At 46.1% G+C, this 25,583-nt stretch overlaps 1 protein-coding gene across 2 annotated transcripts in view; it reads right to left on the bottom strand.

Annotated features, from left to right (window-relative positions):
- The window catches only part of pkib (protein kinase (cAMP-dependent, catalytic) inhibitor beta), a 115,918-nt gene that overhangs the window by 67,416 nt on the left and 22,919 nt on the right, over positions 1–25,583 (bottom strand). Inside the window, exon 1 of one of the 2 annotated variants that reach the window (XM_038799714.1) lies at positions 6,652–6,782. The exons of the other annotated variant lie outside the window; for it this stretch is intronic. The gene's annotated coding sequence lies outside the window, so the exon portion shown is untranslated. Of the gene's footprint in view, positions 1–6,651; positions 6,783–25,583 lie in introns of those variants that run through there. 2 annotated transcript variants of the gene reach the window in all.

Raw genomic sequence — 25,583 nt, 5'->3', positions numbered from 1 at the left:
TTAGCTACAGCACCGAGAAACGCAAGGTAAATATCACTCTTTGGATAAAAAGGTTTCTCCTGAATTACTCATTGTATTTATTAGTGTGAATTATTATTAGTGACTATTTTACATTTCTCATCCCTCATTTCTGACACCCCATTTTACAGGTGGGGGAAGTGATTACCCTGGCTCCCCTGTCGAGGTGTATTTTTAAGAATAGTCTGGATGTGTGGAGGAGGCTTCTGGAATAACAGCGGGATCTGCAGCAAAATTTTAATACCCTAGACTTTCACTTCAACATCTTCCAAATATGCTGTGTATCTGCCACCATCAGTCACAATTTATTATCAACATATAGTGCCGAACCACAGAAGTGACAAGGTTCACTACTGGAAAATTAAGCTATGTTGATTATAAAGGAAAATAAAGATGCATTAATGCTTCAATATTTGAAAAGGGTTTCCAACTGGCTCCTTTTCACATGGGGACGAGTAAAATGCTTAACGCAAATGGTTACCAACTATGATGTTCACAGCCGAGTAAGCCCATCTGGGGTCATTTACAACTTACCCCAGGCAGTAATATGGTGAAATGGACCAACTGCCATCGCAGAATTCAATGGTATGGGGGAATCAGGTGAGTCTTACAACAGGCAGGAAGTCCACTCCAGCAGCCATCAGGCAGGTGACTGTGACTTCTGTCCACAAGATGTTTCTTAAACAATCATCTTTAAACTTTCTTTCCATTGGTGGCTGCAGGAGATACGGAAGAATCTTGAGTGTGTTAAGTCCAATGTCAACACTACTGACCATCGACAAGTTTTATCACCAGGTGTCAGGCTCCTAATTTACTAAAGATACCTAATGGCTGGGGATAAATAAAAGGCCCCATAAATTAGCAGTGGGATCAGCACATGTACGGTAGAGGCTGTTAAATTTGTGCCCACTTTAGACTTAAAAAATAGACATAACATGCAGTACTTCTACATATTATGTATTCCCCCATGTCCATTTCTGCCCTCAGGAAATGTACCAACAAACTGAAATACACAATCTGAGCACAAGTCTTTCATTACTTTCCTCAATGCTATCTGCAGCGTGACATGTATGTGACACATTCTTGCCGTCATTTTATGCCAATTGTAACTCAATGCTAAGTATTAAAGGTGTGCAGTTTAGGTGGATTGGCCATGCTAAATTACCCCTTAGTGTCCAAAGAAGTGCATGTTAGGTGGATTGGCCATGATCAATGCGTGGGGTTTATAGGGTTATAGGGATAGAACAGGAGAGTGGGCCTAGGTAGGGTGCTCTTTCGGAGGGTCGGTGCAGACTTGAGGGCTGAATGGCCTCCTTCTGCATAGTAGAGATTCTATACTACCAGTGTTGCCAACTGGGTCATGCCCTTTACTGAGGAAGCATGTTTGTTTTAAATATAATAAAATATTCACCACAGATTTGGGTGAGTATTAACCGCACGCCATTCTTGTGCTGTATTGTTTCCAGGATTAAGGAAGGAGCCTCAATTGTGGAAGATTAAGTTATGATAAATGTATTGAATAAACATTTTGCATTGTTTTTTTTTACAAATATGAATGCAATTGTTCCAGAGGACAATATGGTTAGTAATAACATAAAAAATTAATGAGTTCTCCCAAAGATAGCAGAATTGTGTATAAGTTACTTGACTCTGACAGCATTGACTTAGTCTGCTGAAGAAGTCACACACAAGATAGCACAAGGCTCTGGGCCACAGCTTCACAATATTCTTTATATATTCTGCAGGCCACAGGACTGCAGAATAGCCAATGTAAACATATGTTCAAGAAGATAAAGACAGATAAACTGGTAGCTATAGATCAGTTCTCTAATGTTGTGGCCAATCTCCTAGTATCCATAATTTGTGACTTAAATTAATGAGAATTTAAAAATTAATGAATTAATCAAGGACAGCTGGCATGAATTTATTAAAGGCAAATTGTGTTTGACAGATTTAATCAGCATTTTTGAGCAAGTGACCCATTGGATAGATAGAGCAAATTCAGCAGAGGAAGTGTATCAATTTTCAGGGGGCACTCAATAAAGATCTGTTGGAAAAGTCCAGATACAGTGTATGATAAAATAGGTTGCAGCATGAAATAGTCAGGAAACAGTTTTGGCAAATAGATATTGCTCAGAGAGGAGACATGTTGGAAGTAATCTATCCTGGGTGCTGTACTGATGCATGGTGGAAGTAGGACTGAGGCTTTCAAAAAGGAATTTGATCACTTTCTGTAAACTAAGAATTGGCAGAACCATGGGGAAAAGGCAGGAGGTGAATTGCTCCTTCACAGGCCCAGCATAATAGGGTGAATGGCCTCTTCTCTGATGTAACCATTCTATGGGTGGCATGGTGACACAGTGGTTAGCACTCACAGCACCAGGGACCAGGGTTAATTCCGGTCTTGGCTAACTACCTGTGTGGAGTTTGCACTTTCTCCCCTGTGGGTTTCCTCTGGGTGCTCCGGTTTTCTCCCACAATCCAAAGATGTGCAGGTTAGAAGATTGGCTATGATAAAATTCCCCCTCAATGTCCAGGGATGTACAGATTAGGTGAGGTTATGGGGATCGGATGGGGGAGTGGGCCTAGGTAGGGCGCTCTTTCAGAGGATCGGTTCAGACTCAATGTTGCCAAATGCCCTCCTTCTGCACTGGGAAGACTCTAAGATGATTCTATAGATCTTTTGATCTTGGACATAAAGGGCATGATCTTGATATTTTCTACACACTCAAATGTAGAGTAAATAACAGTAAGGAGGCATGTAAAAGACGTCAAGACAGTACCGTCATATTATTGCAATAGGAGAGACAGAGATGGCAGTTGTAACTTAATTGAAGGGCAAGATAATACTTTTGCAGAAATAATATTGGCAGAAAAAAGGAATGGGAATGGATATTCAATGGGAAAATACTGGACATTTGTGGATGTACTGAAATATCCAAATGCATAGTTGCCCAAAATACATCCAAGTGGTAAGTAGAGAAAGCTATAAAAGACTGCAGAATTTGAGGTTTTGTAAATAGACGCACGGTTACAAGGACAAAGAAGAGACTGTTGGACAGGATTCTCCAGTTCCCAAGCCCCATGTTTCTCGGCACCGCGCCACTGCTGGCGATAGGATTCTATCTTCCCTCCACTTGTCAATGGGATTTCCCAGTGAATACACCCCACACCACTGGAAAACCCAGGCGGGGGTGCGATGCCAGTGGGAAAAGTGAATCTCGAAGGCCGGAGAATTCCAGCTATGGTCAAGTCAGTTGGCTTTCTGAGTACAAGGTGCCACCTTCCAGCAAGAACATTAAAACCACAGAAAAGGTAGGACAATGATTCCGTAGGAAATTGGGAAACTATTGCCATGACAAAAGATGGAATACTGGGGCTATTTTCACTGAAGGAGAAGCCAAGGAAAAATGTAATTGAGTGTCTTAAGGTGTTGAGGGTGAATTAAAAAAGAGATTCATTATTTTGGTTGCAGAGTTAGCAAGTAAGAGTGAGGAGAAATTAGGAGGATTGGCCATGCCACAGGTTGAGACAGAGGCTAGTGTCTCTTTCAAAAGAAAATTGGATGCATATTTGAGGTAGAGGGAGATACAAGGCATAACTAGATAGTGAAGCAGTGGGTTAGTGTTCAATTGTTCTAGGTAATAGCCCATAAAGAGAGAAGGGGCAGAATGGTCCCCTTTCATGCTGTGCCTACCTTCTGTTTTCCCTGAGCTATGTTGCAGTATGAAAATGAAAATCGCTTATTGTCACGAGTAGGCTTCAATGAAGTTACTGTGAAAAGCTCCTAGTCGCCACATTCCGGCACCTGTTCGGGGAGGCTGGTACGGGAATGTGCAGTATGTTGCAATAGATCACTGATAGAAAACAAAATCAAGGTGATTGAACTGTATAAAATGTTGGTTAGTCCACAGCTTGAGTACTGTGTGCAGTTCTGGTATCCACATTATAGGAGGGATGTGATACCACTGGAAAGGGTGCAGAGGAGATTTACCAGGGTGTTCCCTGGGCTGGTGAGTTTTAGCTATGAAGAGAGTTTGGATAGACAGGGGCTGTTTTCCTTGGAGCAGAGGAGACTGACTGGGGACATGATTGAGATGTATAAAATTATGACGGGGCATGGATAGAGTAGACATAAACCTTTCCCTTTGGTGGAGAGATCAATGACAGGGGGCATAGATTTCAGGTAGAGGGCAGAAAGTTTAAAGAGGATGTGAGAAAAAACGACTTTACCTGAAGGATGGTGGGAGTCTGTTTATGAAAAATGTTTACAAAAAAGTTAAAACTTGGATTACAGTGAGAAACAAGAGAAAAAGATGAATGGAGAAGGACTGAATCAATGGGCGGAATTCTCCGACCCCCCGCAGCATTGGAGAATCGCCCGGGACCGGCATCGATCCCGCCCCCGCCGTGGCCCGAATTCTCCGCCACCTGGGAATCGGCGGGGGCGGGAATCGCGCTGCACCGGTCGGCAGGCCCCCGCGGCGATTCTCAGGCCCGCGATGGGCCGAAGTCCCACCACTGACAAGCCTTTCCCACCGGCGGGAATCGCGCTGCACCGGTCGGCAGGCCCCCGCGGCGATTCTCCGGCCCGCGATGGGCCGAAGTCCCACCACTGACAAGCCTTTCCCGCCGGCGGGAATCAAAGCACTGGTGCCAGCGGGATTGGCGGCACGGGCGGGCATCGGGGTCCTGGGGGGGGGGGGGGCGCGGGGCACTCTTTTTCTTCTGCCTCCGCCATGGTCTCCACCATGGTGGAGGCGGAAGAGACTCCCTCCCCCACGCATGCGCCGGGATGACGTCAGCAGACTTCCGCCGGCTGGCGAAGGCCTTTCGGCCCCGGCTGGCGGGGCGTCAAAGGCCGTTCGCGCAGGCCGGTGGAGCGGAAACCACTCCGGCGCGGGTCTAGCCCCTAAAGGTGCGGAGAATTCTGCACCTTTTGTGGAGGCCCGACGCTGGAGTGGTTCTCGCCACTCCACAACGCCGGGACCCCCCGCCCGCCGGGTAGGGGAGAATCCCGGCCAATATCTGAGGAGAAGTTTGCAGAAGTACAGCGTTAAAACCAACTGGGTTAAAACCAACAACTGATGATGCAGCTATGGCTTTAAGTGTCTTAGACCATAACTCACTTGAATTGATAGCGAACGAAAAGCAGTTTTGGGACTTCCAGCATTTTAACATCAGAACGCCTGGTCGACCCCACAGTGTTCCCTATGGCTTTAGTGGTGTTTCATAGTAATGAAAAGCACGTCACCTAAACGGGCTGTTTGAGAAAGGCCGATGATTTACATTCTGTAACCTGCAAATTGCAGCTTGAGAAAAATATTGTTTTCTTGGTGTATTGCAAATGAAACAATTCAATATGACACAGCATAAAGTATTGCGATACAACCGGATATGCATGGCAGTCCCATGTAAGCAATTACCAAGCAAATGATTAGCAAAAACTTAATAAACATAAAATTCAGTGACAAAGGTCAAGTAAAGCAGTAATTCTGAATTCCTCTGAGTATGAGTAGAGTGACCTTGAAACGGTATTTGTGACTGTTTTCATTCAAAGTACTGAACAAGAAATCTCGATGAAGCAATTCACAATGTTACTACATCAGGCAGTCAGAGGAGCTCTTTCCGGATTTACTCCATTTCAAAAATCATATACCGATTGTTTTTAGAAAAATTTTAAATGCAGCAAAAACATCTCTAATACTTAGATGGTTCAAATTTTGGGCAATTGAAATAGGCGCATCATTATTGAGTCTTTGGTTATTTTTATGTTATCTTGTGTGACTCAAATTTGAATAAAAGCTATTGTTTCAGCATTGAAGATGCATCACATGTTTTCTTATAGCAATAGCACAGATAACAATACTTGAGTAACTTAAAATTGCACCAACATTGTGACTGAGTGCCTCAATTAAATATCCCTTGATTATATTTCAGAGTTAAATATATTCCCACAGCTTACCTTCTTTTCTTTTTAATTTTTGTTCACTTGAGTGCCCATGGTTCAGCTATTCTTCTGAGAACTATTGCGAGAGAAGTTTTATGGCGCTTTGATTGGCTATTCTAATCAGTTTACAAATTAAAACACCTATGCTGTGTTCTGATTAGCTATTCTAAGTGAGCTCAGCTGATCTGCATGCATTACCATGGCCACTTGCCTAGGAGGGTAAACAAAAGAAATGGAAGATAAAGGAGTTTACTTAACTCCCTCCTGCACTGAACTGGTTCTTTATTAATGTGCACATATTTGAGGCCTATTTATAAAAATAATGTTCAGTTAAGATATTCATCTGTAAAGTCATTAAACGTCCATGGCCTGATTCTGAATAATCTTTACATAATTTAAAGTGCCAGAAGAGTGATTGCTTATGTTGCGTTTGCCATTTCATAGTAATCCGGTTTGAAACGAATGCTTCCGAGGCCAACATCAGATCCGTGATGAAGTTTAGTTGCCTTATAGGACCGGCCTCACAATGGAAGTCTTTCATGCATTTACACAGAGGTCAAGTTGAAACAGCTGCTATTATAACTATCTGGCTGTACATCCTGTAGTTACCTAATAACCATTGTTTTTCCGCTTCCTCAAGTACGCTTCCATCGTCAAACGAGAGAAGCTGGAAGGCCACTTACCAGTGTGCAGATGTTTTCTTTGTATCGCATTGAGCGAAGCTTCTTGTATTGAAGGTGAGTAATCCCAGAGAAACCAAAGCCAAGTGTCTGGCAGACGCCCAACCCAGGATTATCCAAAACAACAACAACAGCAAAAGATAGCATAAGATTCAGAGCCCAAGCAGCAGTTTCGAGCTGTTATTTTGCCACAAGATGTCACTATTCTATTTTGCAATGCTTCACCTGCATTACAAAGAACCTCAGTTATAATGGTATTTCTATTATAAAGACAGAGAATTACAGCTGGTTACTGTTAATATTTTGGGGTCTTCAATACATATTCTCTCTTGGAAATGCGTGGAGTCACCCCAAACGCAAGTTGCCCTTGCCGGGCTGTGGTGGAGAAACGACCGTTGTTCACCTCCTTGTGGAATGTGCCTTTGCAAAGAAGGTCTGGGGGGAGGTGAGGTGTCTTTTTTTCAAGGTTGATCCCGAGCAGCTCCATGATGCAGGACTCTGTGCTCTACATGATGTTCCCAAGGACGCGCCTGAGACAAACATCACTTGCTGCTGAGGATCATGAACTCGGTGAAAGACGCTCTTTGGTCTGCCCGAAGCCTGTTGGTTTTCCAGCGCGAAGAGTTGTCCCCAATTGAATGTTGCAGGCTGACACATTCCAAAGTCCAGGACTATGTGCTGAGGGATACATTAAAGGTTGGGGCAGCCATCGCACGGGCAGAATGAGGAAAGGCGCCGATTCTCCGCTCTGTGGAGAATTGCGTCGGGGCGGCGTGGCACGATTCGCGCGGCCCCCCGGCGATTCTGCGACCAGGCACGGGGTCGGAGCATCCCGCCCCTGAAGTTTAAAGTATATTTGTGCAAAATTTTTTAAATCCTCATATTATTAGCTACCCAGCAGGTGGGTCAGTCTTCTTGCATTCAGAAGTGCATCTGTATTGCCCTGTAACTAATTACACATTTATGTAAAGGGGGAGTCCCTTGTGATCTGAAATGACGACTGTGACATTTGCACATGTCTTGACATGTAATGGTCCAATCTTTCTGATTATGGGCGAAATTCTCCGACCACCAGCAGGGTCGGAGAATTGCCTGGGGCCGCCGAAAATCCCACCCCCGCCGTGGCAGAGATTCTCCGCCACCCGGGAAGTGGCGGCGGCCGGATTCACGTCACTCCGATCGGCGAGGCCCCTGCGGCGATTCATCGGCCCGCGATGGGCCGAAGTCCCGCCGCTGGGAGGCCTCTCCCGCCGCCGAGGTTTGAACCACCTCTGGTGGCGGCAGGATCGGTGGTGCGAGCGGGCCCCCGGGTCCTGGGGGGGGGTGGGGGGCGATCGGACCCCGGGGGGTGCCCCCACGGTGGCCAGGCCCGCGATCGGGGCCCCCCACTCAGACTCTGGGCTAGCGCCCTGGGTGCACACTTTCTCTTCCACGGCCTCCACCATGGCGGAAGCGGAAGAGAAACCCACATCTCGCATGCGCCGGTGGTGACATCAGCGGCAACTGACCGCTGACGTCACCGCCGGCGCATGCGCCGACCGGCGAAAGCCTTTCGGCCAGCCCCGCTGCCGGGGGCGCCGGTTTTTTGCGCCAGTCCTCTGGTGCCAACCACTCCGGCGCGGGGCTAGCCCCCAAAGGTGGGGAGAATTCCCCACCTTTGGGGAGGCCCGACCCCGGAGTGGTTGGCGCCACTCCCCTACGCCGGGACCCTCCGTCACGCCGGGTGGGGGAGAATCCCACCCTATGTGTGGGGTTCTCCGGTCCCCTAGCCGCATGTTTCTCGGCTGTGCTCCATCACTGGTGGGATTTCCCACTGAAGTCACCCCACGCCGCCGGGAAACCCGTGGGCAGGGGTGTGCTGCCAGCGGAAAAAAGAACTCCAACAGCCAAAGAATTCTGACCTATATTGTGACCAAATAAAAATCATCAAGTCGCTTTTATTTTACAGATATCAAGTGAATTTACATGAGCAACAACCGTGATCAAATGTTAACCTGTTTCAGCTACCTAGAGAGGACAATCTCAAATTAATAAGAACATATCTGTTTCATTATTCTCATTAACAGACTCATTTGCCCCTTGCAGATTTTTATAGAGGGGGCCGGCTACCTTCTCAGGCAACAGCAACAATGAAAACTTTTATTTTTATCGTGCCTGTGAGATAACAAAATACCGCAAGGTGTTTCACAGGAGTACGGGAAAACTAAATATGACAACAAGCCACTGATGGAGATATTGGGCATAATGTAAAGCGAAAAGACATCTAATTTTGGGCACGTTTAATCAGGCAGCGAGACCGACCCCACTATCAAAGGGGACTCTGCCTTTTCTTTGGCCTCGGCGAGGAACGCCCCGCTGTTGCATTATTTCCTGCACTGATGAGCTCAGCTCGCCAGTGCAGAAAGAGTATTCGCGGATACGGGCGTAATTTTTAAATGCTGTCCAGAGCTTTGACCCGCCTCAGCCACCCAACTGTGGCTTCCAGACCCGCCCAATGCCCAGTTTATCACTTAGGGGTCCTCGAGCCTTTCCCTCACCCGATCTCTTTTTTTTATAAATTTAGAGTACCCAATTCATTTTTTTTCCAATTTAGTGTGGCCAATCCACCTAGCCTGCACATCTTTTGGGTTGTGGGGGCAAAACCCACGCAAACACTGGAAGAATATGCAAACTGCACACAGTGACCCAGAGCCGGTATCGAATCTGGGACCTCGGCGCTGTGAGGCATCAGGGCTAACCCACTGCGCCACTGTGCTGCCCCTCAAATGACCTGCCAGGCTGGTACACTGGCAGTACCCCTTCCAGCCTGCCAATGCAGGGAGGCACTGCCAGAGGTTCTAGGTGACGGTGCTACACTGGCAGTGCTAAGGTGCGTAAGTGCCAGTTTACTACCCTGCCCAGAGTCCGACCACCCGGGGCCTTCAATGACTTGGGAGACCACCTTAGGTGCCATTACATCTGGTCCATGTTTGTGTGGAGCAGTGCTAAATGTTGCCACCGCACTATGGGGCAGCAATTTCCACACCTTCAGCACTCCCTGCAAGACGTAGTTCCTCCTCATCTCAGTTCTAAATCTATCACCTGTCAATCTATATCAGTGACCTCTTGTCCTCAATTGCCCGACAAGGGGGAACATTTGGACTACATTTACTTCATCAATTTCTTTTAGTATTTTATACACCTCCATCAGATCCCCTCTCATTCTTCTAAACTCCGACGAGTATAAACCCAAACTGTTCATTCTCATCCTCCAATGCCATCACATCCTTCCTCAAATAAGGAGATCAAACTGGACACAATAATCCAGATATGGTCTCATCAACACCCCATTCAATTGCAACAATACTTCTCGATTTTTATATTACAAGGAGCGGGATTCACCAATTGCTGATGCCAAAATCGTGTTCGGTGATCGGCCAGAGAATCCCCGTTTATGGCGGAATCAGGGGCGGCGCCCTCCCACGATGCTCTGCCCCTGATGGGCCGAGTCCCCAACAGCATGGGACACATGTGCTCATGCCATTCGGGAACCTCATATGATGGCTGCGGACTGAGTCCAACGCCGCCACAGTCGTGGGGGAGCCATTGCGCTGGCAGGGGGGGGTTTTGGCAAGGGCTGGGGGGACTGGTGGGGGATGTCCAGAGGTGGCGAGGGGGTTACAGGGGGGCAGTTTTTGGCCAGGGTCATGCGCAGCCATTCTCCTGCCATATCCGCAGATAAAGCCAGGAGCTTTACACTGCGCGCTGCTAGACCCTCACTGGACGGATGATCAATGCGGGGGCGCCGCCGACTTTCTGTCATAGCCGCAGAATTGGAGAATCTGACATAGCCGCAGAATCGGAGAATCTGACATAGCCGCAGAATCGGAGAATCTGACATTGCTGCAGAATCGGAGAATCTGACATAGATGCAGAATCGGAGAATCTGACATAGCCGCAGAATCGTAGAATCTGACGTAGCCGCAGAATCGGAGAATCTGACATAGATGCAGAATCGGAGAATCTGACATAGCCGCAGAATCGGAGAATCTGACATAGCCGCAGAATCGGAGAATCTGACATAGCCGCAGAATCGGAGAATCTGACATTGCTGCAGAATCGGAGAATCTGACATAGCCGCAGAATCGGAGAATCTGACATAGCCGCAGAATCAGAGAATCTGACATAGATGCAGAATCGGAGAATCTGACATAGCCGCAGAATCGGAGAATCTGACATAGCCGCAGAATCGGAGAATCTGACATAGATGCAGAATCGGAGAATCTGACATAGCCGCAGAATCGGAGAATCTGACATAGCCGCAGAATCGGAGAATCCAGCCCCTGTTCTTTTGCAATAAACTCTAACATTCCATTTGCCTTTTTAATTACATACTGTACCTGCACACCGACGTTCTGCAATTCATGAACAAAGACACCCAGGGTGGCACGGTAGCACAATGGTTCGCACTGTTGCTTCACAGAGCCAAGTACCCGGGTTCGCGTCCCAGCTTGGATCACTGTCTGTGTGGAGTCTGCGCGTTCTCCCGGTGTCTGCGTGGGTTTCCTCTGGGTGCTCTGGTTTCCGCCCACAATTCCTGAAAGATGTGCTTCTTAGGTGAATTGGACATCCTGAATTCTCCCTGTGTACCTGAACGGGCGCCAGAGCATGGTGACTAGGGGATTTTCATAGTAACTTTATTGCAGTGTTAATGTAAGCTTGTGACACTTAATAAAGATGATTATTATTATTATTAGATCTTTTTGCCCAGACGCAGCTTGAATCTGCTTTCCATTATTACTTGCTTTTCTATTTTTTCAGCCAAAATGGATAACCTCACACTTACCTACATTAAACTCGGTCTGTCATATCTTCGCCAAATCTCCTAGCTTATCTATAACCATCTGAAAAATCTTTATCTCCTCTTCATTGCCTGCTTTCCCACCTATTTTCATATCACTCACAAATTTTGCTATGTTACTCCCTGTTCCTGGTTGTAGATCATTTATATCGACAGTAAACAGTTGTGGTCCGAAGACTAACCCCTGCGGCACCCCGTCGGTTACAGTTCACCAGCCAGGGAAGGACCCATTTATCCCGACCCTCTGCTTTCTGTCAGTCAGCCAATCCTCAATCCAATCTAGTACTCTACCCCTAGTCCTCTGCGATCTCACCTTATGGATCAGTTGTTATGTGTCACCTTATCAAACACCTTCTGGAAGTCTAGATATGCCACATCAACAGATTCTCCATTATCCACCTCGCTGGTTACGTCCTCAAAGAACTCAAGCAAGTTTGTGAAGCATGACTTACCTTTGATAAAACCAAGCTGACATTGGTGGATTGAGCTTTGTCTTACCGAATGTTCAGTTATCTCCTACTTAATGATTGATTCCAGCAACCTCCCCACCACAGAGGTCAAGTTAACCCTTTTTGAATAGGGCGTCACATTAGCATGTTCCAATCCACTGGGACCCTTCCAGAATCCAGTAAATTCTGAAATATCGTAACCAATGCATCGCTATCACCACTGCCACCTCCCTATAATACCCTAGGGTGCAGGCCCCCAGATCCCGAAGACTTATCTACCTTTAATCCCATCAGTTTATTCAATACCGTCTCCCCAGTGATGGTTATTGCACCAAGTTCCTCTACATTAACTGTCGTTTGGGGAAAATTGTTAGTATCTTCTACCATGAAGACAGAGGCAAAATATTGGTTCAGTGCCTCCACCATCTCTGTGTTCCCCATTATTACCTCAATAATAACGTCCTCTAAAGGGCCAACATTTACTTTAGCTAGTCTCCTCCTCTTTATGTTTTCTGCTAGTTTCCTTTCGTAGTTCATCTTGGCTCTTTTGATTTTATTTTTAGTAGCCTTTTGCTGAACATTAAAATTCTCCCAAACCTCCAGGTTATCACTAGCTTTTGCAGTATCTAGTTTTTGCCTTTATGCCTTCCTCGACTCTATGCTTAGCCATGGAATGTTTTCTCCCTTTTATAATTCCTCTTCCTCTCAAGAATGTACTTTAATTAAGTGATGTTAAATATCTCACTGAACATCTGCCGTTGTTCTCAACTGCCCTCCCCTCAATTATCTGTGTCCAGTCTCCTTGGGCCAACTTTTTCCTCAGGCCTGTATCATTACCTCAGCCCAATGCTAACTCTTTCCTCAGGCCTGTATCATTACCTCAGCCCAATGCTAACTCTTTCCTCAGGCCTGTAGCATTACCTCAGCCCAATGCTAACTCTTTCCTCAGGCCTGTATCATTACCTCAGCCCAATGCTAACTCTTTCCTCGGGCCTGTAGCATTACCTCAGCCCAATGCTAACTCTTTCCTCAGGCCTGTATCATTACCTCAGTCCAATGCTAACTTTTTCCTCAGGCCTGTATCATTACCTCAGCCCAATGCTAACTCTTTCCTCGGGCCTGTATCATTACCTCAGCCCAATGCTAACTATTACCTCAGGCCTGTATCATTACCTCAGCCCAATGCTAACTCTTTCCTCAGGCCTGTATCATTACCTCAGCCCAATGCTAACTATTACCTCAGGCCTGTATCATTACCTCAGCCCAATGCTAACTATTACCTCAGGCCTGTATCATTACCTCAGCCCAATGCTAACTCTTTCCTCGGGCCTGTAGCATTACCTCAGCCCAATGCTAACTCTTTCCTCAGGCCTGTATCTTTACCTCAGCCCAATGCTAAAACTCTAGTATGGCACTCTGTACTCTCTCCCTCAATCTGAATCTGAAATGTGACCACTCCTTCCAAGAGGATCCTTAACGACAAGACTATCAACCCTTCATCAGTACATAATACTAAATATAAAATAGCCTGCTCCCTGGTTGGCTCCACAATATATTTCTCTAAGAAACAATCCCTCAGACACTCCACGACCTTGGCTACCCTTGCTAATTTGATTTATCCAGTAAATAGGCATGTTAAAATCACCCATTATTACCGTTGTGCCCTTCTGGCAAGCCCACATTATTTGTTGGTTTATACTATGCCCTACTTTGGAAGTATTGTTCAGGGGCCTGTAAATTACTCCTACCAAGGGTTTTTCCCTGTTATTTTTTTATTTCCACCCAGATCTATTCAACATTTTGGCCCTTAGTGCCAATATAATTTCTTAATGCAGCCTTGATGACATCTTTAGCCAATAAAGCAACTCCACCTCCTATTCCATCCTGTCTATCCTTTTGGAATGCTGAGTACCCTTGGACATTCAACTCCCAGCCCCCATCCTCCTACAACCATAATTCAGTAATCCCCACCATATCATGCCCATTTGTCTCTATTTGTACCGTCAGCTCATTGACCTTATTCTGAAACCTGCGTGCACTTAGGTGCAAGGTTTTTAAATAGGTCTGGTTGATTTGTCTTTCCCTTGCAGGATTTTCTGGTGCACTACGAGGTGGGATACCCCCCCCCCCCCCACCCCAGCCGGGTCGGAGAATTGCTGGGGGCAGCACGAATCCCGCCCCGCCACCCCAACGCCAGCTAACGTATTCTCTGGCGCTGTATTTTGGACGGGGGCGGGATTCACAGCCCCAGCAATTCTCTGGACCCTGATGGGCCGATAGGCTGTCTGTTTTTGGCCAGTCCTGCCAGTGTGAATCACTCAGCTCACGTACCGGCGGGTCCTGGCAGGTAATTTGGCTGGGGCGGTCCTCAGGGGTTGCGCGGGGGATCCAACCTCAGGGGGGGGGGGGCACGGTGGCCTGGCCCACAATCGGGGCCCACCGGGTGGGCCTGATCCATGGGAGCACTTCTTCCTTCTGCGCCGGCCCCTGTAGGGCTCCGCCATGGCCGGCGCCAAAATATGCCAGCCGGTCTGCACAAGCGTGGAACCACGCCGGCGGTTCCACGCATGCGCAAGATCACGCATGCCCTTTGGCGCATGCACGAACTCGCACCGTTCCTTCGCCGCCGGCTGGAGCGGCGCCGACTCCTCGGCCATCAACCTAGCCCCCGAGACAGATGAGAATTCCTCACCTTGGGGGCCTGTTGATGCCGGAGTTGTTCCCGCCAGTTTGCCCGCCGGCATGGGGACTTAGTCACCGGAAGGGAGAATCCCAGCCCATGTGTCAGACATTCTGACCTCCTTTATTAATCTCTGATCAATGTTCATCAATGTTCTTAGTGTGCAAGGAGAAGCTGGTAGATGAGAAATATGAGGTGAGAGTACAAAGGTAGATCCTGGAAAACACCAGAGCTAAGAGTGGGAGAGCAGGAAAAGAAGCCATTGCAAGTGATTAGACGGATAAGAATGGAACCAGGTGTGAGCACTCACATCTTTCACAGTGGAAAGGTTTTGGAGGAGGATGATGTGGACAGTCCTGTCAAAGGCTATACACAGGTTGAGAAGGATGAAAAAAGGAAGTTTATCTTTATCACAGTTGCGTACAATGTCACTTGTGACTGTGAAAAGATTTGCTTTGGTGTGGCAGGCGTGACAAACTAATTGGAGGGATTCAAATATACAAAACCAAGAAAGGAGGAAACAAGGGGCGCAAAAATAACTAAGGGCTGGATTCTTCCACCCTGCCCTCCACAAGATCGCCATTGGCGGGATGCGAACAATGGAAAAGTCCATTCACCGCAGGCGGGATTCTCCGCAGGGCAGGCGCGGCCAGAGAATCCCGCCCTAAGTGTTTTTTAGCTGGGTTTGGCAGAGTGTTTCCCATTGGCTTTTTGGTGAGATATAGACATGGATTCATCCACACTTAGACATTTTTTTGAGTCTTGGGAAATTTCTCCTTGGTCTAGCCCACTCTTAGAATTTGTTTTCAGCAGTGGAGAGCTGAATTCGCCAGCAAGACTGGCTCCTTAGAGATCGAGGCGCCATTTTGAAACGGTTCCCTGATGCCTAAATGAGTTTGAGTGTCCCCCACTCTCACCACCCATGCTCCCCACATACATGGGAATTACCTCCCCCATCCCAAAGAGAGTACACCAGCTATGGGGTTGTTGAGAACCCTCATTCAGGAACCCTCCCTCCTCTTCACTCCCCCAAACTTTATGGAGCCCCTTCATGTCCCCCTTTCACTCCCCCATCCTTCATACCCAGCCCTTCACCCCTCTCTTTCATGGGCATGGCCCCCTTCAACCTGGCATCGGGCACCCTAGCAATGCCAACCCCCAGGTTGGCCATTATGCCTGGTCTCTGATTGTGGAGACTAGTACTAATCAGCACCCGGGTGATGCCTTGTTGGTGCAGCCGGTGACTCCCAGGCGCTGTAAGAATGTTGCCTCAAATAGGCTGCGCATATTTAAATGAGCTTAATGGATCATTTAAGTATGATTATCTGGATCACATCCAACGCGGGCGCCACGGGCCGGGTGACTTGGGCGAGGGTTTGCTCTGGTGCAATGCCCGATTTGGGCCTGTCCCATGATGCTCCTAGTGCTGGGCGTAACGTGGTACCCAAGATTTTGGATGAAACAAAGCATTCAAGAACTTTGGGGAGGAAATGGATGTTGGAGATACAAATGTAACTTGTAAGAATGACGGAGTCAAATCGGTTTAGTTGAGGAGAGGATAATGACAGCAGGTTTAAAGGAGAGAGGGAAAACACCTGAAGGGAGTCAATATCCAAACAAGGAAATTTTGCATAAAATCAAATATACACCTAAATAGTGAACTGGGGCTTTTCAGTTGTTTCTTAAGCAGCTTGATTAACTGTTTGAAGTAACGCTGACTCACTCCAGTGGTGTTAATTAATTACTTTATTACTGAATTAATTTCAGATGAGAATTTCCTAAATTTTTGATTTTTCAATATCAAAGATATCATAGAATTTACAGTGCAGAAGGAGGCCATTCGGCCCATCGAGTCTGCACTGGCTCTTGGAAAGAGCACCCTACCCAAGGTCAACACCTGTACCTTATCCCCATAACCCAGTAACCCCACCCAACACTAAGGGCAATTTTGGACACTAAGGGCAATTTATCATGGCCAATCCACCTGACCTGCACATCTTTGGACTGTGGGAGGAAACCGAAGCACCCGGAGGAAACCCACGCACACACGGGGAGGATGTGCAGACTCCACACAGACAGTGACCCAAGCCGGAATCGAACCTGGGACCCTGGAGCTGTGAAGCAATTGTGCTATCCAAAAGGCTATAGTTACTAATGTGGCTACTAAAGTTGGGGTCAGACTCTGGGAGTTCTGTGACAAGGAAACATGACTGACAAGAGTTATACATAAAAGAGTTTCTAAAATGGAAGCATGGAACCTTCTTAAAAAAATTCACTGACTGACCTGAGAGTGGATCATTTGGCCGCTACCTGCCCCACCTCTGTTAAAAACCAGGAGGGGGCATGTTCAAGATGGTTACAGCTACAGAAAAACTAGATGCTGGGGTGAAGACCCTCAGTAGATGAATTAGAGATGTTGGGACTATTTTGCTTGAAGAGGAGGTTGAGAGGATATTTGATAGAAGTATTCAAACCTATGACGGATCTGGAAACATTGGGCAAGGTCTGGAGGTCCTATGCGCCACAGATGCAAAACCCATTATGGCTCTAAATCTCACAAGAGGGCCAAAACGGGATTTGCGCTGGTGAGATCTTGGTTTGAGATCATCTCTGTTCCTCTGTTGGTGACACAATCAGGCTCAGACCAAGAAAAGGCGTGAGCCTGATTTCCATTCATTCGAATAAATTTACATGTACTTGAAGAAGGGCTTTACACTGTATCGTCCGCCCACAAAGTATTCTCCTCCACTGGCAGCATGAGGTCACATCGGTGCAAATCACTGCTGGTTTTCAAAAGCGAAAAACAGTTGTGAAAACCACACTAAGTCTGCAGAGGTGTCTGGAGGTCTTGGGGGGTGGGGGGGGGGGGGGGGATGTTAAGGGCCAAGGCTTGGCATTGCCTCTCCGCATGCTGGCTGAAAAGTAGCTCTCTACTGGCGGGGATTCCTTTCATGTGTGGTTGGGGGGGAAGAGGGGAGTTCCCCCAGATACTTCTGTGGTAGGGGGTTGCCCCAAAGCTTGTGGGAGTGTATGATGGGGTTGGATGAACATACTTTAACTGCAGATAGGGGTACCCTTTAAAGAGAGCACTCTGATCTCTGTGGAGTCGGCCTTTCCGGCTCTATCGGACTCCCCGCCCAGCCAGAGTGTCGGTGTAAACCAGGCCTCTGGAATTTCTGTGCGCTAAGTGCCAGAAAGTCAGGTCTCGAAAGAAACATATCATTTTTCAGTCAGAACCTGACACTGACAAATTTTGGGAAAAGTTTGCCCAGTATTTCCATGTGTGGAAGGATTGAAAATGAAAGGGTACAGATTGAAGGCAATTGACAAAAGAAGCAATAGGAACACTGTTACGCGCTCAGTCGAGAACTGAAACCTTTTTAGGAAAAGAAATGTGAAAATCCAACTATTCACTAAAAGAATGAAGCCACAATATTTCATGGTATTTTTCTGTTCTTCAAGAGTCAACAAAGCAAACATTAAATACTGGGCGAGATTCATTGGCCTTCCGTGGCTGGTATCCACAGTGTCAATGTGTCGCCCTTCTGCTTTTTTAACAATTTGGTGATTCTGTGAATCCTGGGTTGGAAATTCTAAAAATGTTCAACTTTTGCCAGATTCAAACTCAGTCCTGCTTGGGTGTTAGAGTTACCCTCAACGGGTAACCTTGCAATGGCATCAGGACACAATGTTAGTGCTATTCATCAATTGAACATTATGAAACCTGACTACCATTCATTTCAATGGAGATGTATATCAGACCTTATGATAATAGGCAGCCAATCGACACCATTAGTTTTATACTTGCATACATGTAGAAAATCCATCCACGGCACAGTGTCACCGTGGTTAGCATTGCTGCCTCACAGCGCCACGGATCTGGGTTCAATTCCAGCCTTCGATGACTGTCTGTGTGGATTGCACTTTCTCCTCTTGATGTGTGGGTTTCCTCCGGGTGCTCTGGTTCCTCCCACAGTCCAAAGATGTACAGGTTAAGTGGATTGGCCATGCTAAATTGCCCCATATTGTCCAAAGATGTGCAGGTTACTGGGATGGGGTGAGGGAGTGGGCCTTGGTAGGGTGCACTTTCCAAGGGCCGGTGCAGACTCAATGGCATGAATGGCCTCCTTCTGCACTGTAGGAATTCTATAGTTCTAACTCCAAATTCACCTCTATTCTTTCACCTTGATTAATTGGTGATTAAGTTGTGTTTTGTATCTTGTCCGGAACATTGTAGGTTAAATCATGTGAAGAGAAATGGGTAATGGAAAAGGGGTTTCAGATTAATTTGCTGAATGCTATAAGTTAGAAATTGTCAAAGTCAATAAATGAATGTTCAATACATTAGCGTGGTTGTGATTTATTATTTTACCTGAGGAGCGACTCATGTAAAAATAATTGAGTTAACCATTGTGTTGAATAATGGATTAAGAATAGTATACAAACATTCCAAGCATCGATCTGCTAATATTGGCAGTAGTAATTTATAGATATACATCGAATATAATAATTATCTTTTAAAGATGATGTACCATCATTTGTACGCGAGGCGAGTGATTTACCAAAGTCTGGCTTTAATTGACTAGAACACAGCTCTGCGATCGTCTACAATGGAAAGGGACGATCGTCAGGCGTCTGACCATTTATACCTCGTTAATAGAGGCGTGGTTAACTCAGCCTCTTGGCCAATTGGTCGAGAGGCACATGACCGACCAGGGCCAATGGTAAGCCGACGTTCTGGCCCAATGGCAGACGAGTATGCAGATCATATCACCACAAAAGATGCATTTAGTTTTCCTATGTGTTGCACTAACTTCTCGTGTCCATTTGCTAAAGCTGTTCCATTCAATTAACGTGGGCTGACAAAAGGTAATTTACCTGAAACATTAGCTCTGGACCAGATTTTCAATTGTCTGTTGGGGAACGGTCAAATGCGGACACACTTTAAATACAACACCCCCAGATGACATTCCAACACCTCTGGAACATGCTGCAATTTTCAAAGGGAGGAAGGGGGGTGCATTATGGGGTAGGCAGCAATCCACTCACCTCCAATTGACAGGCTATCACACTTACTGAAACGTTTTTTCTATGTCCTGGAGAGGGCCAGAAGGAGGTTTACAAAGTGTTGTGTGTGAAGATTGAATGGTCTGGTACATGCTAGTGAATATGTTTCAGAAGCATTGTGGGAAACTGTAAAGTGATGTTGGTGCTGAATTAAAGTGTTGAAATAAAAGGGCTCATTGAAACTGAGGTGCTCATTTGGTGACACAAAGGGCACAATCTAATGGGGGGGGGGAAACAGAGTCCGTTCTGGGCGGGATTACAGGGCACCGGGAATGACCCGCTATCCAATTCTGTTTTTTTTTCGGGCCTCAACAGGAACGCTCAAGGTGCCCATTGCTTGAGCAGAGCAGATCAAGTGCCTTGTGAGTAATTGTTTGGTCGCTTGTATACACTGTCAGGATGCCACAGTCTGGCGTGCCAGGGTGCCCGGCAGTGCATCAGCAGTGCCAGGGTACTACTCTGCGCAGATACCAACCCCCCTGGGCATCTGATCCCGGGAGATCCCCCGAGTGCCATTCCACCATTTGTGGGACCAGTGTTAAAGAGCACCCGGCTGGGGTCTCCCCGGTGAGGCCTATAGATCCAGGAAGCTGGTTAGATCTGGCGTCGGCAGAGTTAAGTGAGCTTTTAAACTCATTTAACTCTGCAAGACTGGGTCCCACCCATTGTGGGCAGGATTGCGATGTCTCATGAGATTTCGTGAAGCGTAACGACTGTCGGAAGAGGCCTCTCCCGGGATCTACCGGCCGCATCACATCCCGATTCCGGCGGGACATGGCTGGTAAATCGCGCCCAAAGTTGCCATTGTTTGAGCAGAGCGGGTCAGGTGCCTTGTAAGTAACTGTTTGGCCGATTGTATGCACTGTGAGGCTGCTGACGATCTGCTTTACTGTTTGTCCCAATCTACAAGGTAACAGCAAGCCCATGCATGCCTGCCATCTGGCTTTGAGTATTGCACTGCATAGCCAATTCCTGCCCCCAGCCAGTGCTCAATTCGCTTATGGCCCAATTAGGTGCATTAAAGCGTCACTAGCGCGCAGATGCGGCATTGGGTTGGGACCTGGAAATGTCTGGGATACGGGTTCCTGACTCCGGATCGGAAATCCAGTCTCTGTTGTACTCACCCCAGGTGCTGTGTGGCCTGTTGAGTATTTCCAGCGTTTTCTGTTTCTCCTTCAGATTTCCAGTGCCCACAGTATTTTGCTTTATGAATACAGTTTAATTTTTGGGTTACTAAATGCTAAATCACTATTAAGCTGTTTTTCATGTCTCCATTGTTCTGGGAGGAAAGTGGGGATGTAACACAACACCGTAAACCATTCTCGCTGTTCCACAGAAGCTTGCAAATATCGGATTTCTGAGATGATAAGAGTAATCTGAGATGTGCCGAAAGCATTGATTAATTTACTAAACTCTGAGTGTAAAAGCTGTGGCAACAATTTCATTTTAAAGAACTTTAATTTTGTCATCGGGTAAAACCCATCAGTTTTTTCATCTCACAGAAGCGATTAATTAAGTAATTTTAGAAATAAAGATGATAATTTTCACGAACTGTAGATATTTTCATCTTAGCAGAACATTTAGAATGTTAAAAGAAAGTTTTGATTCTTCTTATGAAACATGCCAAATTTTTTGCCTTCTATCAGGCTCCACTGTTCAACACATTTCTGTAAAAGGAGATCATATGGGTCACACTAAATAGCCAACAGTGACATTGAAAAGATCACTTTGTAATACAGAACTTAAGTGTTCAGTAAGTGTAAAATTATTTTAATTGGTATTTTTCACCAGCAGGATACTGCCATCAAACCAAAAGAAAATGCACTAACGGGAAATGTGGTATATGAATTTTAGTGCCACCGTGTTGCCAGGTACACAGGCTGTATATCCCAATGATTGGCGAGGCGATTCAAATAGCACGTCCCTTTGGCTGTTCGCATAAGCAGAGCACTGACTGTGCTGAACCAGCAAAACCCAGATTAGCTTGCCTGTCGTTAAATGTAATTCTATGATTGGACAACAGTTGCTGAAAAATCCTGAGTGTATTAAGAATTCACACACGATCAATTTAAGATTATAAATCGGAATCGTAAAAAAAGGCTCACTTATGTTTACTAGAAGTTACATTTAGTCATACATAGGGACCTGCCCTCTGAAGGAAAAAGGAACCTATCAAGGCCTTTCTTAAAATAAACAAAAGTGTGGGTGACAATAGCTCCATAGTGCATTTTCCATGTTTTCTAATTAATTTAAGGATGTGGGCATCGCTGGTTAGGCCAGCATTTATTGCCCATCCTAATGGCCCTTCAGAAGGTGGTGGTGAGTTGCCTTCTTGAAGGTGTAGGTATACCTACTGTTCTGTTAGGGAGGGAGTTCCAGGATGGTGCCAGAGTGACAATGAAGGAACGGCGATTTATTTCCAAGTCAGGTTAGTGAGTGAATTGGAGGGGAACCTTGGTGGTGGGATTCCCAGGTATCTGCTGCTCTTTCCCAAGAAGGTAGTAGCTGTGGGTTTGGAAGGTGCTGTCTAAGGATCAAAGGAACCTTGGTGAGTTACTGCAGTGCATCTTGTAGATGGTACACATGGCTACCACTGTTCTTCGGTGGTGGAGGGTTTGAATGTTTGTGGAAGGGGAAGCAATCAAGCGGGCTGCTTTGTCCTAGATGGTGTCAAGCTTCTTGAGTGTTGTTGGAGCTGCACTCATCCAGGCAAGTGGTAAGTATTCCATTACACTCATGTCATGTGCCTTGTAGATGGTTGACAGGCTTTTGGGGGGGTCAGGAGTTGAGTTACTTGCCCTAGGATTCCTCGCCTTTGACCTGCCCTGGTAGACATAGTATTAACATGGCTGATTCAGTTCAGTTTCTGATCAATGGTAACCCCAGGATATTGATTGTGGGGGATTCAGTGATTGTAATGCCATTGAATGTTAAGGGGCAGTGGTTAGATCCTCTCTTGTAGGAGATGATCTTTGCCTGGCACTTGTGTGGCGCAAATGTAACTTGCCACTTGTCAGCCCAAGCCTGGATATTGTCCAGGTCTTCCTGCATTTGGACATGCACTGCTTCATTATCTGAGGAGTCGCGAATGGTGCTGAACATTGTGTAGTCATCCGCAAACATCCCCATTTCTGACCTTATGATGGAAGAGACACGACAATGGCTTTACAAATCAGAGTCAACTTGCCAACCAATCAGCACTTTTGTTTCAGGCAATATAAATTGTTGCTGCTCCCTTTGAAATTTGGCATTACCAGTTCCAATAACAGCACGTCTATCTTTTCAGCAATATTCCATAAATCGCTGTTATTTTTGGTAATCAGAATGATTTCAAGAAATCAAGCATAGAGATAATGGAATATTGATTTTAATCTGTATTTACACAATAGTGTGATTTATCTAAATTGACTTTCAAATGAATATTGCAGGGATTCTCTGGCATGCTTTGCCACTGAATGGAAGGAACAAGGATCACCCAAGAGGTTTCAGTATACTCAGCTGTAAGGTAACAAGATACCGTCTTCAGAGGCAGAAAGTGAAAGGCAGAGCACTAGCAAACTTCAAACATTCTCATGAGTCTCCTTGTGGTAAATTATAAAAGATTGTGGGGAAGTGGGAAGATGCCTTCCAGACCGGTCCACATGGTGCAGAAACAAGCTTCTAAGCATGGAGGCGATTGATGGCACACGTCACCCTCTTCACCGCATAACCAGGTACCATCCTGCTGGTGGGATAACACACAGACACCCAGTGAGGACACCCACAATAGAGCCCACTGGGGAGACAGGACAGGGGCTGCAGAACCTATAACTGACATTGTTTATGGCAGTCACTGGTACCCCTGTTGACAGGAATGGGTGGTGAGGGTAGAGGCTTCCCGGTGCCACTCACTGTGGGGGAAAGGGGGGCAGTGCAGAAAGCAAATTATCGGGGGTGTGGCCAAGGGTGGGATTGTGGGGGGACATGTGGAGGGTGGAGCTGAAGTGCAACACAGGGTTACCATGTAAATTGTTGGATCTAGATACTCATCTTATTAACTTGTCTTTGTGACTGGGCCGAGTTCTGAAGCGCAACAGCAATGTCCATGTGGGCCCGATACATTGCTGCCTATGACTGGGCTCCCCTGTCCTGAGCCTCAACCACTGACTGGACACCGAATTCCACAGATTCACAACCCTTTGGGAGAAGTCGTTTCTCCTCAAATTTGTTTTAAATTTGACACCGCTTATTCTAAGGTTATGACCTCTCATTATAGAATGCCCCACAAGAGGAAGCATCAACTCCACATCTACTTTATCCATACCTTTTAGCAACTTGTATACCTCAATTAGCTCTCCCCTCATTCTTCTAAACTCTAGACAGTACAGGCCTAAACTGTCCAATCTCTCCTCATAAGACAAACCCCTCATCTCTGGAATCAATCGAGTGAACCGCCTTTGAATTGCCTCCAATGCCACGACAACTTTCCTCAAATAAGGGGACCAAAACTGTGCCCAATACTCCAGGTGCGGTCTTACAAATTCCTTGTATAGTTACAACACTTGCTTATGTTTATACTCAATTCCTTTTGCTATAAATGCCAAAATTCCATTTGCTTTCCGTATTATCTGCTGTACCTGCATGCTCGTTTTCTGTGACACATGCACGAGGAAACACAGATCCCTCTGCATCGGAACACCCCGAAGTCTCTCCCCATTAAGATAATAAGTTGCCTTTTCATTTTTTCGACCAAAATGCTTGACCTCACACTTCTCCATGTTAAACTCCATCTGCCACATTTTGAGCCACTCTCCTAACCTATCTATATCCATTTGTAAGGTTCTTATTTCCTCATTGCAACTTACTGTTTCGCCAATTTTTGAGTCATCTGTGAATTTGGCTATAGAACCTTCTATCCCTGTATCCAAGACATTAATATAGATTGTAAATAGTTGGGGCCCAAGGCCCAAACCCTTTGGCACCCCACTAGTTACACCTTACCATCCAGAAATAGACCCATTTATCCCCACTCTCTGTATCCTGTCAGTCACCTATCCAAACTAATAAATTATCCCTAATCCCATGTAATCTCACCTTGTGAATTAGCCTTCTGTGCGGCACCTTATCAAATGCCTTCCGGAAGTCCAGGTAAACTACATCTGCAGGATCCCCATTATCCATTTGTTTGTTACATCTTCTAAGAACTTAAGCAAATTAGTCAAACATGATTTGCCCTTCATAAAACCACGTTGACTCTGATGGATAGCACTTTGGCTTTCCAAATATCCTGACATCACATCCTTGACAATTGATTCTAACTATTTTCCAACAACAGATGTTAAACTAACTAAACTGCTGGTCTGTAATTTCCCACATTCTACCTCCTCCCTTTTTGAATAAGGTCATTACATTAGCATTTTTCCAATCCACTGGAACCTTTCCCCTGTCCACGGAATTTTGGAATATCATAACCAATGGATCCACTATCTCTGCTGCCACTTCCTTTAACACCCAATGATGTGGGCCATCAGGCCCTAGGGACTTGTCTGCCCTCAATCTCAAGAGTTTATTGAGTACCGTTTCCCGCTTGATGCTGATTGTTCCAAGTTCCACCCTTTCTATTACCTCTGAATTGCCCGTTCCTATAGGAATGGTACTAGTGCCCTCCACCGTGAAAACTGAGGCAAAGTATTGATTTCACATCTCTGCCATGTCTGTATTCCCCACTATTAACTGACCAGTTTCATCTTCCAAGGGGCCAACATTCACCTCAGCAACTCTCATCCCTTTCATGTACCTGTAGAAGCTCTTGCTCTCCTTTTTGATATTCTGTGCTGGTTTATTTTCGTAATTTACCATACCTTTTTTAAATTACTTTTTTAGTATCCCTTTGTTTATGTTTGAAAGTTTCCCAATCTTC

Source organism: Scyliorhinus canicula, chromosome 6 (assembly GCF_902713615.1).
Source record: "Scyliorhinus canicula chromosome 6, sScyCan1.1, whole genome shotgun sequence".
Taxonomy (NCBI): Eukaryota; Metazoa; Chordata; class Chondrichthyes; order Carcharhiniformes; family Scyliorhinidae; genus Scyliorhinus; species Scyliorhinus canicula.
The sequence above is the reverse complement of the archived record's forward strand: the minus strand, read 5'-3'. Positions and strand labels throughout refer to the sequence as shown.